Source organism: Bombus vancouverensis, unplaced genomic scaffold, assembly GCF_051014615.1.
Source record: "Bombus vancouverensis nearcticus unplaced genomic scaffold, iyBomVanc1_principal scaffold0051, whole genome shotgun sequence".
In the NCBI taxonomy this organism is placed as follows: Eukaryota; Metazoa; Arthropoda; class Insecta; order Hymenoptera; family Apidae; genus Bombus; species Bombus vancouverensis.
In genome coordinates, this window is record NW_027468942.1 from 449892 (window position 1) to 464714 (window position 14823).

A 14823-nucleotide genomic window follows, 5' to 3' on the forward strand; every position below is an offset into this window, starting at 1 on the left:
TTTCTCTTGGCAGTGTAGTATTCATATGAAATGAAATGTCAATTATTTATTTATCCTTTACCGGAATGTAGGCTATTTTTAAGTATGTATCTTAGATTATCGGTTTGATAGAATTCGCACACATATATATATTTCTGACAATGTAACCTTCATTTCTTTAATAATACAATATTGTATGTTTTATGTATTCGTTAAACTATTAGTTTTTGACTTCATGTATACTTATATTTCATAAATTGATAATATTGTATTTATTGCATAGTATTGGAAGCACTGTCTCTAATATTTACTAGGTTATTACATGTTCGGCATATATGTTTATACTTATATGTAACTCTCCAAATTGATTGATTGAAATATATTTATATATATATATATATTCCTGGCGTTTCAATTATTTTCCCCTTTTGTAGTTATTCTTATTTCCTGGTTTATTTAGAATTGTGTGTATATGTATTTTGTTTATTGGTTGGATCCGTTAATCGCCCTCGTTTTGTTAATCCTTCCTTTCGTTTTATTATTATTCGCGTGTTTTGTATAGAATGGTTTTCTTGTTCTTGTTACGGCGCGTGCGGAGCGCGGGACGTGACATCCTCGCCCTTGGAGTTCAAATTTCCAAAGGAAATTTGACTGATGGTATCTCTGAGTTCGCTCAAGGCGGACGTAGATGTCGTTGGTAGTTGAGTGACTACCGGTGTTATCGATATCCCTTGAGGTTGTGCTGTTTGATCATCGATATTTCGTCTTCTTTTGAGGTATAGTAGCGGGTGGGTGACTGAGCCGCATATTGTTCCTAATAGGGCGATTTTCCAAATATTGCTGCACTGACAGTTCCAAATTCCATAAAACCAGTCCATAAGCTTGATACGGTATTTTTCGCTATTGTCGTTAATGTGTTTTGTCCATCATTGCCAGGATGTTTACTGTTCCAGGGACGATTGTTTTTCCTGTTGCTCCTCTGGCCAATGCGTTCAAGACTGCAGATTTTCTGCCGGGAACATGACGTGGTCCCGTAGTGCATCGAGGTCTTTTGGGTATACATTCCGCTTGTGGCCAACGACGATGGTGCTGAATATCGCCACGTTTGGCGCACGTCCGGGCGGAGTTCCTGTGGTGCGATTCCTTTGCCAAACGGGTAGTTCCGAGTAGCATTTTGTTGTATGTCGTACCTTTACTTGTACCGGAATGCATTTGACTATATGGACCGCTTCTCCTGCGATCAAAGCCATGTGTCCTGGGTTTTGGTTATGGTGTATGCAAATTCGTCGGGCGGTAAGTTTGCCAAGCTTAAAGCGTTCTCTATTAGTTTCTTCTGTGTGGTGTATCTTTGTGTCAGTGTATCATGGTATAATGTTTTCATTTCTCGAGTTTATCAGAAATAGGAATAACCTTTTATAGAAAAAGAAAATTTTATATTTATATATATTTGTTAAGGAAATTCGAGGATATGGGAATACAAATTATTGCCTACATTTCCCACACAACAGTTATACATCTATATTACTCTCTGAAGAAGTGAATGTTATAAATATCGCCTACTTTACAACATGCGTGTATATATATATAGTGGTGAACATAAGTGAAAATTATATGCATAGTTATAAATGTTGTTTGTTTACAGGTGGATAGCATCAGTGTTTGGTTTCGTGAGTGGCGTACAAATACTTTACAGTTCCACTGTGTGGATGGCTATTCATGTTCTTCCATCCGTCGTTCAAAAAATGGTTGATGAGTTCGCCATCAGTTCTGTACACACATATAAAAATAGTTAATGTATATATGTAGTATCGTGAGTGAGAGGCCTGGGAGTTGGCGGGTGAACCGCGTGGAATGTCGCGAGAGCCGAGGCGTTTGTTTTTGATCGCGTAGTTTTGGAAAGAGGAGACCTACGTGATCTTGGCCACGAGCGGTTGCCAAGGGACGGGAAAAAAGGAATCAACAAACAGAGTTTGCGAGTGGCGTTGCCGAGAGAGTGTTGATTGCATTTTGTGAAAGTCGAGTCGTTATCTAATTATTTAGTTGTGCTGTTTTCTGTACGTTTGGTGTGAATAGTTCAGGTTGAACAACGATCGTCTTTTTCTGTCCGATTAACATCTGTATCATCCATTCCTTGTAAATATATTATATCACGATATTACATATATATATTATTTATTTTTTTTTTATATATATAATTTTCGTTTGGATCTGTTCCTTTGTACGAATACTGTATCCCTGTATATAATATAATATATATAATATGTTATAATTATGTTAGTTGTTATTTATTATATATATTTTCCTTAACTCTCTCCCCCATTTTCTTGTGTTTTTTTTTTTATTAGTACCTAACATTGCTATTATGATGCTGTATTGTATTGCATTGGCTGTTATTTGTATGTGCGCGCGACAAATTTTTCAACATGGTCGCTCGCGTGTCTCTTTGGTATGGCGTTGGTTTAATGTCAACAGTAACGTGTTGTTGAAATAACTAATTAATTGTTAATCACTATAATTTTATTTAGTAGTGTTTTGTAATATTGTTTTGTGTTTCGTGATATTGTGTGTGTCAATACCGTGTGCTACTTTAATGCGATAGCATGGATTGTATTGTTACCGAATTTCAATAGTCATTGTTTCGATTATACGTGACTTGCATTTATGTAAGTCTCGTTTAATTTAGTTAATGTTTTGTGTATTGTGTTACCAGTTATTTCGTGTAGCATAACTTTATTCCTTTGCACCGAGTTCAGTCATGTCTTGTCGTTAATATTTAGTTAGTCTATCTTGATTAATATATATATTTAACAAATATTTAAGAAACAATGGCGGGTATAGTGGAATCGTTGGACGAAGAAATGGTTTTGACATTGTCGGAAAAGCTTAAAGCATGGGATGCGAACTTTCGCGATATGAGTGCAAAACTCGCCGAATTACAAAGCGGCTTATTCGAACTTAAAACAAGAACCTAAAACACCCGTATCGCCGCCGACAACGCAACAAGAGACGGTCCAGCCGAGTGGACATACCCAGCCAATTAAGCTAAAAGATGCGATCGAATCGGTGCCAGTGTTTGACGGATATCGACCATCGGTATTCCACTTTTTAAGAGCTTGTGAGCGCGCGCGAAATATGATTCCCAGATATCAAGAACCTCAATTGGTAAAATTGTTAGTAAATAAGCTCCGTGGACACGCGCTCCTCGCCATCGAAGACACAGAATTAATGAGTCTAAACGGTTTCGGAAACAAATTAAAGGATCTATTCGGCCCAAAGAAATCTCTTAACGAATATAAAGAGGAATTAGGAACGATATTTCAACGACCCGGGGAAGACATATTACATTATATGGATCGCGTTAGAAATCTTAGATTGGCAATAATGGACGGAGAAAGAGGCGACTACGGCATCATATCCCCCGATATCCAAGATACTATAGATTGGGAAACGAAAGAAGCTTTCGTTAAAGGACTTCCGAACGAGGTATATGTGCGAGTAAAAATAGCAGGGTACCATACTTTAGAAGATGCGTATCGTCAAGCCGTCAAAGCAACACACGAATTGAAACAAATAACCGATAGAACGCGACCCCAACGACCGACACCCTCGAACTATTACAGACGCGACAACGCACATCCTTCGAACACTAACAACAATATCAGGAACAACCGCCAAGATCGAAGATCGCTACCTCCATCGCAGAATTTTTTGAATTCTACAAGACAAAATATCACGTGTAACTATTGCAAAAAACCCGGGCATCTAGTGAAAGACAGTTACAAATTTAAAGCCCGAGTAGATGCCGGATTAATCGTACCCTATGCTTCGAGACCATCGGGAAACCAAACACGTCCTTCGGGAGAATGGAGCGAGCCACGAAGGAACGATACGCCGAATCGCCCAAGAGTACAGGCGGCAACCAGGCGACCGGCGCCGACGGCAACAAACACAACAAGGACAGCCACCCCCGCGAGATCGACTCCACCACCCATAACGAGAGACAGAGCGAACGCAATGCCGACCATAAGATCGAACGAACAACCACTAAATATTGTGGGGGAGTCATCCCACAACCAAACGAGGTCACAGACAGAGAATCCAGAATCTCAAGGCAAAAGGAAAAGAGTGAAGCACAAGCAACCGGCGAAGGAAAATCATCAGGAGTTGAATTCAGATTCGGAAGGCGACCTCTCCGAATTATTTCAATAAAATTTAACGATTCCCCAACGACCCCAACTGCACGAATAGTTTCCCCAAATCTAAAGACTAAGACGAGTTTATTATTAGACTCTGGATCGGAAATCAACATTATCAAGAAACCTGCTATACTCGATGCAGCCATCATCGACGAAAAGGAATCAATCGAAGTGCGAGGAATTACGGCAACGAGCCTGGTCTTCTTAGGGCAGACGGTAATACAGGTTGCGGGCCATCCGGTTGTTTTTCATGTAGTCGATGATTCATTGCTAATCGATCAAGACGGAATCCTACGATCCGAATTTTTTGCAGGTTGTAAGGCTCGTTTAGATTATGAGGGAAAACATATCAGATGGGGAAATATTTATATTCCCTTCGATACTAAAGAAAAAATAATTATACCGAAGCGAAGTTCAATAACGTGTTCGATTAATATCGCTAATCCAGAGATAAAAGAGGGATTTATTCCAAGAATCGAGCCGAACAAGGGAATCTATTTTGGTAATGCAGTTGTGAGGAATCATAAAGGAAAAGGTTACATAAGAGTAATAAATACTACTTCGAGAGATTACGTATTTACAACACCAACGATGGTAATTAAAGAATTTGAAAATCCCCCCGCCCCCCCGCTTCCTAGGACAGCGTGCAATACAGTTCTAAGATCGGAGGAAAGTAGATACGATAAAATAAATGAGTTACTACGACTCGAACATTTGAACGAAGAAGAAAAGGAAAATGCTAAAAAATTGATTCGTAATAATCAAGATAGGTTTCATATTCCAGGAGATACATTGGAAGCAACCGAAGTTCTGGAACATAGGATAATTACAACGGATAATATACCCATCAATACTAAACAGTATCGATATCCACCAATACATCGAGAAGAAATAAATCGACAGGTCCAAGAACTACTAGATACGGACGTAGTGGAACCATCAATATCTCCATATAACTCCCCGTTATGGATTGTGCCCAAAAACCCGATTCGCAAGGAAATAAGCGCTGGAGATTAGTCATCGATTATAGAAAATTGAACGATAAAACGATTGGCGATGCCTTCCCACTACCCAACATTACAGAAATATCGGATCAATTAGGAAGTGCAAAATATTTTTCCACGTTTGACTTGGCATCGGGCTTTCACCAGATCCGTATGTCACAGGAAGATGCCCACAAAACTGCATTTTCGACACCATACGGGCATTTTCAATTCGAAAGAATGCCCTTTGGATTAAAAGATGCCCCAGCAACATTTCAACGTTTGATGAATTCAATATTATCTGGTCTGCAAGGAGTAGAACTATTCGTCTATCTGGATGACATAGTGATTTATTCCACGTCTCTCCAAGAACACGAAATTAAATTTAATAAATTAATGGAAAGACTGAGGAAAGCTAAATTACGATTACAACCTGATAAGTGCGAATTTTTACGACACGAGGTGAATTATTTAGGACATGTAATTAGTGAGGATGGCGTGAAACCCGACCCAAAGAAAGTCGAAGCCGTATCAAAATTTCCACGACCAAAGAGGGCGAAAAATATCAAACAATTTCTGGGACTAGCAGGATATTACAGAAGATTTATACCCCGATTTCCCCAAGGTCGCGAAACCATTGACACAACTATTAAAGAAAGACACTCCCTTTAAATGGACAGAAAATCAAGAAAACGCATTCAATAATTTAAAGACAGCGTTAGTGACGAAACCCATCCTGCAATATCCAGACTTTTCTAAACCCTTTAACCTTACTACAGACGCATCAGGATATGCAATAAGCGGTGTACTGAGTCAAGGGCCAATCGGAAAGGATTTGCCGATTGCGTATGCCTCAAGGCTATTAAATCCCGCCGAACAAAACTACTCTACCATAGAAAAGGAGTGTCTGGCAATTGTTTACAGCGCAATGCACTTCCGACCGTATCTTTACGGAAGAAAGTTTACCATCGTAACCGATCATAAACCTTTAGTGTGGATGCATTCTATCAAAGATCCTACTTCAAGAATTTGGAAATGGAAATTAAAGTTATCGGACTTCGAATTTGATATTGTATACAAAGAAGGCAGGGCGAACGCAAACGCAGACGCATTATCTAGGAACCCTCCGGAAGTTTGTTTATCAATCAGAAAGAGAGAGGAAGTCTCACCAATTCGCTATCCTGTCTCAAAAAGATTCGAAATAGATACGTCAACCGAAGACTCTCCCATATTCGAAGCTAAACCACACGTCTTGCCTCAATCCAGTGATTCTAAAAATCAAGGAAAGGGTTTTACCCGAAAACATTTTACAATAGAAGAAACCCCCATAAAATATTTAAACCAAGCATTAGCAGAAATCGATGTAAGTACAGATAGAGAAATAACCAATCGAGAAAAAGAAGGCACGGATACAACAAGCGGAAAAGAGACCTCCACTGTAATTCCAGAACTAATTCAACAACGAGAAAAGGACACGAGACTTACGATAATTGCGGAACTAAGAATTTCAGAAACCCGAGACTCAATTGCGAGAGTAAATGACCATAAAGTAGTATTTATAGATATACATGGCAATCCGATAGATAAAGGAACCTTAGAAATGAAGGAAACGGGAAAATTACCTCGTTATGAAGATTTAATGTTAGAAAAAGCAAGATTGAATTACGATTCTGGAAAATACATTGTATTCCTACCGATAAAGGAAAATAGAAATATTCCAATAACACCAGAAAATTTATTAAACTCGCTAAGATCTCTATTAGACGCAGTAAATGAAAAACAGTTAACTTCGTTCAGCATTAGCAAAGGAAACTTGGAGGAAATACCCTGGCGATATACAATCAGAAAATTAAAGGAAATATTTATGGAAAAAACCTTATCCATCACCATTTGCACTGGAGAAGTAATTACTCCACTTGTGGAAGCGCGGAACAACATAATACGAGAAAAACATGAATCAAGCGTAGCAGGACACAAAGGAATTACCAAAACTTATCAAAGAATACGACAACACTACTATTGGGAAAATATGAAAAAGGAAATTCAAGATTACGTAAGAACATGTAAGGAATGTCAATTAAAGAAACTCACAAGAATAAAAGCAAAACAACCAATGGTACTTACAGACACACCAGGTAAAGCATTCGATAAAATTAGTATGGATATTGTAGGACCATTACCAAAAACTCAAAAGGGAAATGAATATATATTAACCATCCAAGATTTATTAACAAAATACTCAATTGGGATTCCACTAGGAGGAATCTCTTCAGCCGAGATAGCGGACGCTTTTGTAAAGCGATTTATTTGTCGTTTCGGATCACCGAGAGCTATTCTCACTGATCAAGGAACGAACTTTACATCCTCACAAATGAAGAAAGTAGCAAAGAGATTCCGCATCAAACAATACACCACGACGGCATATCATCCACAAAGTAACGGTTCAATCGAAAGACCTCACCACGTGCTGATAGAATATCTCAAATTATACATTGAAAATTCCAAAAATTCGGACGAATGGGTAGAATTAGCTATGTTTTCCTATAATACCTCTGTACACGAAGGAACGAAATTCTCCCCGCACGAATTAGTTTTTGGACATTTAGCCAGAGAACCTACTGGTGAAGTAATAATCGAAGAGAACATGGAACCAACTTACGCAGAATATCTCGAAGACCTGTTCGATAAAATTAACACCGTACAACGAATGGCAAGAGAAAATTTGATAAAATCCAAACTAAGATCAAAAGAATACTACGACCGACGAATCAACCCCCAAGATTTTAAAATAGGAGATTCGATATATTTACTAAAAGAACCCAGTAAAGGAAAATTCTCCGATCAATATACTGGACCATACAAAGTGCTAGAAATCTTGCAGAACCAAAACGTCAAGATCGAAGTAAAAGGGATTCCGCGAACGGTGCATTTAAACAAGTTAAAACTAGCGCATAATCGAAATAAGCAATGAATAAAGCGATTTCAGTGGGCAACGTAGTGCGGTGGTATATGTTATAGTGCTGTTCGTCGAATAATACAGATATCGAACACCTAAAAGGAAAAAGGAAAATTATTATACGTGTTTCAATTATTGCTTAAATATAAAACGTGTTAACTCAATGAACAATTAACTAGTGAAAGTGAAAGTTACCTTGTGAACAAGTGATCAACATACAAGAAAGTGTACGTGCAAGTATAGGTTATGGATCATTGTTCGTGGAACACAATGTATGACAGCTACCTAAAATAAGTGAATAAATTAGTTTCAATTGTCTCGGTGCAAAATACAAGGTTACTAAATGTTATAACTATATTATGGATAAATCAAAAGGAGGTGTAACACTGTTCGTCGAATAATACAGATAGCGAAAACCTAAAAAGAAAAAGGGAAAATTATTATGTGTACTCCAATTATTGTTTGAATATACAACATGTCGATTCAATAAATAATTAAAAGAGGGGAAGTGAAAGTTACCTTGTAAACAAGTAATCATCATACAAGAAGGTCTACATGCAAAATAGGTTATGGCTCCCTGCTTGCGGAACACCATGTACCAGCTGAAAATAAACGAACGAATTAACTTCAATTGCCTTAATGCAAAGAGCAGCATCGCTAAATGTTATAACGGTGCTGTGGAGGCGTGGCACTGTTCGTCGAATGACACAGATAGCGGAAACTTGGAAAAAGAAAAGAAGTTTATTACGAGTGTTCCAATTACTGTTTGAATGTAAAACGTGTTAGTTCAACGAATAACGAAAACAGTGAAAGTGCAACTTACCTCGTGAACAATCAATCACCATACAAGGAAGTGTACATGCATGGATTTCGCAGATTAACAAGAAGAAATAAAATAGCTGATAAATATAGAAAGTGGTTAGAAAATAATTAAGATAGATTAATTGAGAGTTAGTAATAAATATAACCGGAGTAAAAGGATATTTTATTATGTATTAATCTACGTAGTATTGTTATATTATTATATCTAACATGTAGAAATGGATTTTGTACGCATATATGTATATAATTCCAATCCAAGTAGTATTCATAATATTTATTTTCACTGATAACAAGTACGTAAAACCTAAAATAAAACAAAGGTTTTAACAATAAAAAAAAACAAAAAAAAAAGAAAAGGGGAAGAAGAAAAAAAAAGAAGAAAAAAAAAGGAAAGAAAAAAAATATAATATACATAAATATAAAATTTTCTTTTTCTATAAAAGGTTATTCCTATTTCTGATAAACTCGAGAAATGAAAACATTATACCATGATACACTGACGCAAAGATACACCACACAGAAGAAACTAATAGAGAACGCTTTAAGCTTGGCAAACTTACCGCCCGACGAATTTGCATACACCATAACCAAAACCCAGGACACATGGCTTTGATTGTTATTTAATAAGGTTTTGGGTTTATAAAATAACGATTCACTTAGATTCGTTTTCTCCAATATATTTCAGTCTTATAACACGTCTTACCACACAGGAATCTCCAGGTCAATAGAACAACGTGGTCGACTTCTAAGACAAAAGAGCGTCGTTAGAAGTCGTACCAACTTAGCTTGTAGTAAGCAGCGATCGTACCAACTTAACATTTCTCAACACTCCCCTTTGATCGCTAGTTTCTACAAGCCCCATAGCTTTGGTAAATTGCTGAGTCTTAATCCTATTTAGGCCTTTGGTGAGAATGTCAGCCACATTCTCAGGACTAGGTACATAAGTATAATCTAGTATCCCCCTCGATACGCAGTTCTTAACGTAAAAGTAACGCACTTGGACGTGCTTAGAACTCTCAGCAACTATTTCGTCCTTTGACCATGAAATAGCTCCGATATTATCGCAGAATATCTTGCAGGGGCGAGGGCAATATGACAGTTGACCCAATTCCTTTAACAGTAAAGAAATCCACACTGTTTCCCTTGCTGCTTCCTGCATTGCCACAAATTCCGCTTCGCACGTCGATTGAGCTATAATCGGTTGTTTTTTGGATAGCCAGGATATCGCACCACCAGCGAGTATGAACACATACCCGCTCCTGGATTTCCTGTCTACCGTACAACCCGCAAAATCCGAGTCGCAAAACACCTTCAGAGGTTGCCCGGTCCTTTGGTATACTAACTTCAAGTCTTTGGTCTTTAGTAAATATCTGAATACCCGCTTCACTGCTTTCCAATCGGATACAGTCGGATTCGCGCATCTTTGGCTTAGTTTCCCTATTGCACACGCAACATCAGGACGACTTACAGTAGCTACATACATTATGTGCCCCACAGCTTGTTCATATAATTTACTGTCGAAAGGCTCATCACGTTCAATATCAAAACCAGCCTCACATTCTCTAGCTAGCGGTGTCGACACTCCCACCACCCCAACCTCACTGGTAATGTCAAACAGATCCAGCATTTGACCTATCTGTACAGATTGATCGAATACTACAGTGGTGCTGTTTGGCTTACTCAGGTGGATGGACAGAAATTGAGTGTCTACACCTAGCATTCTAACATCTAATTTGTCCTTAATCCTAGTTTTGAATATCTCAATCCACTCATTCGTCCCAAACACAAGGATGTCGTCCACATACACAGCTACAATAAATTTTTTAGACGCATCCACATACACACATGGACCACTCACGCATGGGTTCAGACTCATACCTCTTAAAATGCTATCGATGTGTCTAAACCACATTCTTCCAGCTTGCTTCAGTCCATACAGGCTCTTTTTGAGCTTACACACAAATTTAGTTCTGTCTTTACCTGGAACTCTAAAGAGTTCTGGTTGCTCCATGTATGTAATATCGTGATGTAATATGTTTACAAAAAGTGGACAATAGAGATGTTAATCAGACAGAAAAGACGATTGTGGCTTAACTTGAACTATTCATACTAAACGTACAGAACACAGCGCAATCCACACTCTCTCGGCAACGCCACTCGCAACCTCCGTCTCCGCTCGACTCGCACTCGGCTTCTCCGCTCGCACTCTGTTTCTCGACTCGCACACTGTTTCTCGACTCGCACTCTGCTCCGCGACTAACACTCTCTGGCCGTTGTCCCATTCTATTGCCCTTTTCCTAGACCCACCGCACACGTGTTCTGCAGACGCTCGTGGCCAGGGTCACGTAGGTCTTTTCCACGAAACTATGCACTTGAAAAGACCGATGACACATTGATGGGCCCGACGGCGCCTCGGCTCTCGCGACACTGTTCATAGTTCGTCCGATATTTCCCAGGCCTTTCGTCCACGATACTACATGTATATATCCTCATCCAGAAGGCTGTTGAGATACCCACATTCCACATCGATGTGCCCGTAAACCCACTCATTTTCCGCACATAGAGCAAGCAGAATTCTTAGAGTTTTGCGTTTTACTATTGGACTAAAGGTTTCTGAATAATCTACTCCAGGCCTCTGCCAGAATCCCCGAGCTACTAGCCTAGCCTTATACCTATCAGGGTCTCTCTTTATCACAAGCACCCACTTACAGTCTATAACGTTTTTATTTAAGGGTCTTTGCACAATGTCCCACACATCTTTACTTTTTAGATTGTCTAGTTCCTTCCTTATTGCATCAGTCCATTTTTGAGCGTCTGGCCCCCTCAGGGCTTCATACACATTCACAGGTACACACACGTTTTGAGCTTTACAAACAGTCGCAGTGTGAGCACAACAATCACATATTCTTGGTTTGTGTAGTCTTGCCGACCTCCTCGGCACAAACGGTACACTCACAGTATTCACTGGATTGTCCTCACACGTTAAACTGTCCATAAAGTAGTCGGTTTCCCCTTCGTCGTTTTCTCCGTCACTCTGTGTCTCGACGTCAGTTTGACCGGCTTCTCCCCTATGTTCAAAGGTTTCTACATCCCATATCCATTCCGAGGACTTATCCTTTATATGGTTCGTTTCCGCCTTAGCGCTCTTGTAGGGAAACGTGTTCTCCTCGAACCTGACATGACAGGATATTATCACCTTTTGGATCTTCGGTAGGTAAATTCTATAACCTTTGACCTGTCTGTCATATCTCACAAATATCCCCTCATCCGCTCTGCTCTCGAATTTTCCTCCGCTTGGACTCTTTAGATACCAGACTCTGCATCCAAACACTCTCAGTCTGTTTATCTCCCCTTGGAGGTCACATCCCTTACCCTTCCATAATTCCAGTGGGATCTTGTCTCCGATGGCAGCGGATGGGCATAGGTTTTTTATGTGGCATGCCGTGTTCACAGCCTCCCCCCACAGATAGTCAGGGAGTCCAGATTGGATGAGTAAACATCTGGACATCTCGACCAGGGTTCTGTTCGCTCGTTCGGAGACCCCATTTTGTTCAGGGTTTCTAGGAACAGTTTTCCTGTGTAAGATGCCTTTCTCCTTCAGGTAGTTCTCGAAGTTTTCTCCTGTGTACTCACCCCCGTTATCTGTTTGAAGGGCACTTATCTTGGATTGGTGTAAAGCCTCCACCTCCGCCTGGTACTCCTTGAAGCACTTGAGTACTTCATTCTTCCTACTGATGATTCTGACGTGCATGAAACGAGAAAAATCATCTATGAACGTTACGAAATAATTACCTCCGCCCAGCGACTTGCATTGCGTTCTGCCACTAATATCGCTGTGAACTATTTCTAAAGGACGTTGACACATGTGGTGGGCTGTCTTCGGAAATGGTACTTTTGTCATTTTCCCTTTCACGCAGACCCCGCATGGTTCCTCATGTATCCTAGAGCCCTCCTTCACGTTCCTCACAGGGATCTTTCTCATCGCGTCCCCATGTAGATGACCTAACCTCTCATGCCATGACACGATACCTTTGTACGCCTTAGCTTCAATAACCTCGGCGTGGTCGTCATCATTTCCAGGTTCCTCTTGATCGTTCTCCATGGAAACGTTTGCTACATGCCTCTCAGGTGGTATTGTCTCTAGGTAGTACACGTTGTCTCCTACCTTTGAGTTAAATACCACATCCCCATCATCATGTGTGCCGACGGCCTCATCCTTCGTACACACTGTGGTGACGCCTTTCACTGCCAATTGCCTGATCGAGATTAGATTTACATCTAATTCAGGCACCCACAGGGCGTTCGACAAGGATAGACTCCACCCGCCACAGGCTTTGGTCATCTTCACGACGATCGTGCTTTTTCCCTTGACTTCCAGGTAGCCCTTACCAATCCGGATCTGTCCAGTCGCAGGCACGAAGTCCACGAACCGATACCTATCCGGGGTCATATGGTTTGAGGCTCCCGAGTCAAGATAGCTGATCCTGTCCCTTTCCACGTGGTTGATAGATGATAAAGCCAGTGTGGAGATAAGTCCCTTGGATCTCGGTTTATCTTCCGATCCTTTCTCCACTTTGTTTTCTGGGTCTTTCTCTTCCTTGTCTTCTTTTCCCTCATGGCAGTTGTACGATATGTGGCCTCGTTTTCCACATTTATAGCATTTTTTATCCTTTGGGTTTTTGTGCTTTTTCTTAGCGCCATCTTGATTTTGTTGGGGCTTGGTCTTCGATTGTTTGCAAGCCGCCATTGCACTGTTCTTCTCGGAGGGACCCATGGCCGCTTCCATTCTCCTTTCCTCAAGTAGGAGATCGGATTTCACGACCCTCGAGGTTAGTTTCTTATCGAGTCTTACCGTCCTAAGATATGTCGTGTAGTTTGGGTCCGCCACGAGGCCGGCTAAGATGAAACACGCCATCATGTGGTCTTCGATTCTTAAACCTGCGTTGGAAATTTTTTCGCACAGATTGTATATCTTTCCGCAGTATTTTGCGACGTCCATATCGGGGTTTTTTCTATGGTACCCAGTTCCCGTATGCATAGGACAGTGTCCATCGACGTGGACCTTCCATGGACGTCCTCTAGCGCCTTCCAACAATCCCTCGCTGTCTTCAAGGATTTAATTTCTCCGATATATTCGGAGCGAATATGTCGGAAAAGATATGCACGTGCCATGTTATCCTTCCTCATGCATTCTGGGTCCAGCCTTTGCGCTTCCGTAAATCCTGGTTCTATTGCCTCCCAGCAACCCAGGAAAATTAGCGAGGCTTCCGTCATTGTCTTCCAATACTCGTAATTCCCCTTTCTTAGGACCGGCTTCATATCGCTGTCCACATCACTTACTTTGTCGTGATCGGCCATGGCGTGGTCTCTTCTCGGATTGTCTTAGAAAACACAAAAAACTCAAAAAAATAATACCGTTTTTCCCCGCAGTTTACTGCTCTGGGCCCATAACCTGTTATTTAATAAGGTTTTAGGTTTATAAAATAACGATTCACTTAGATTCGTTTTCTCCAATATATTTCAGCCTTATAACACGTCTTACCACACAGGAATCTCCAAGTCAATAGAACAACGTGGTCGACTTCTAAGACAAAAGAGCGTCGTTAGAAGTCGTACCAACTTAGCTTGTAGTAAGCAGCGATCATACCAACTTAACATTTCTCAACATTGATCGCAGGAGAAGCGGTCCATATAGTCAAATGCATTCCGGTACAAGTAAAGGTACGACATACAACAAAATGCTACTCGGAACCTCAATCACCCCTATTATCTCAACGGAAATCAGGGGATCGATCAATTCGTGGTGTCGATTGTTATAATCGTAACGGGGATTTACGACCCCCGTTGACGTCTCTCCACGCGATTACGTCTCCCCGCGATTGGTCGA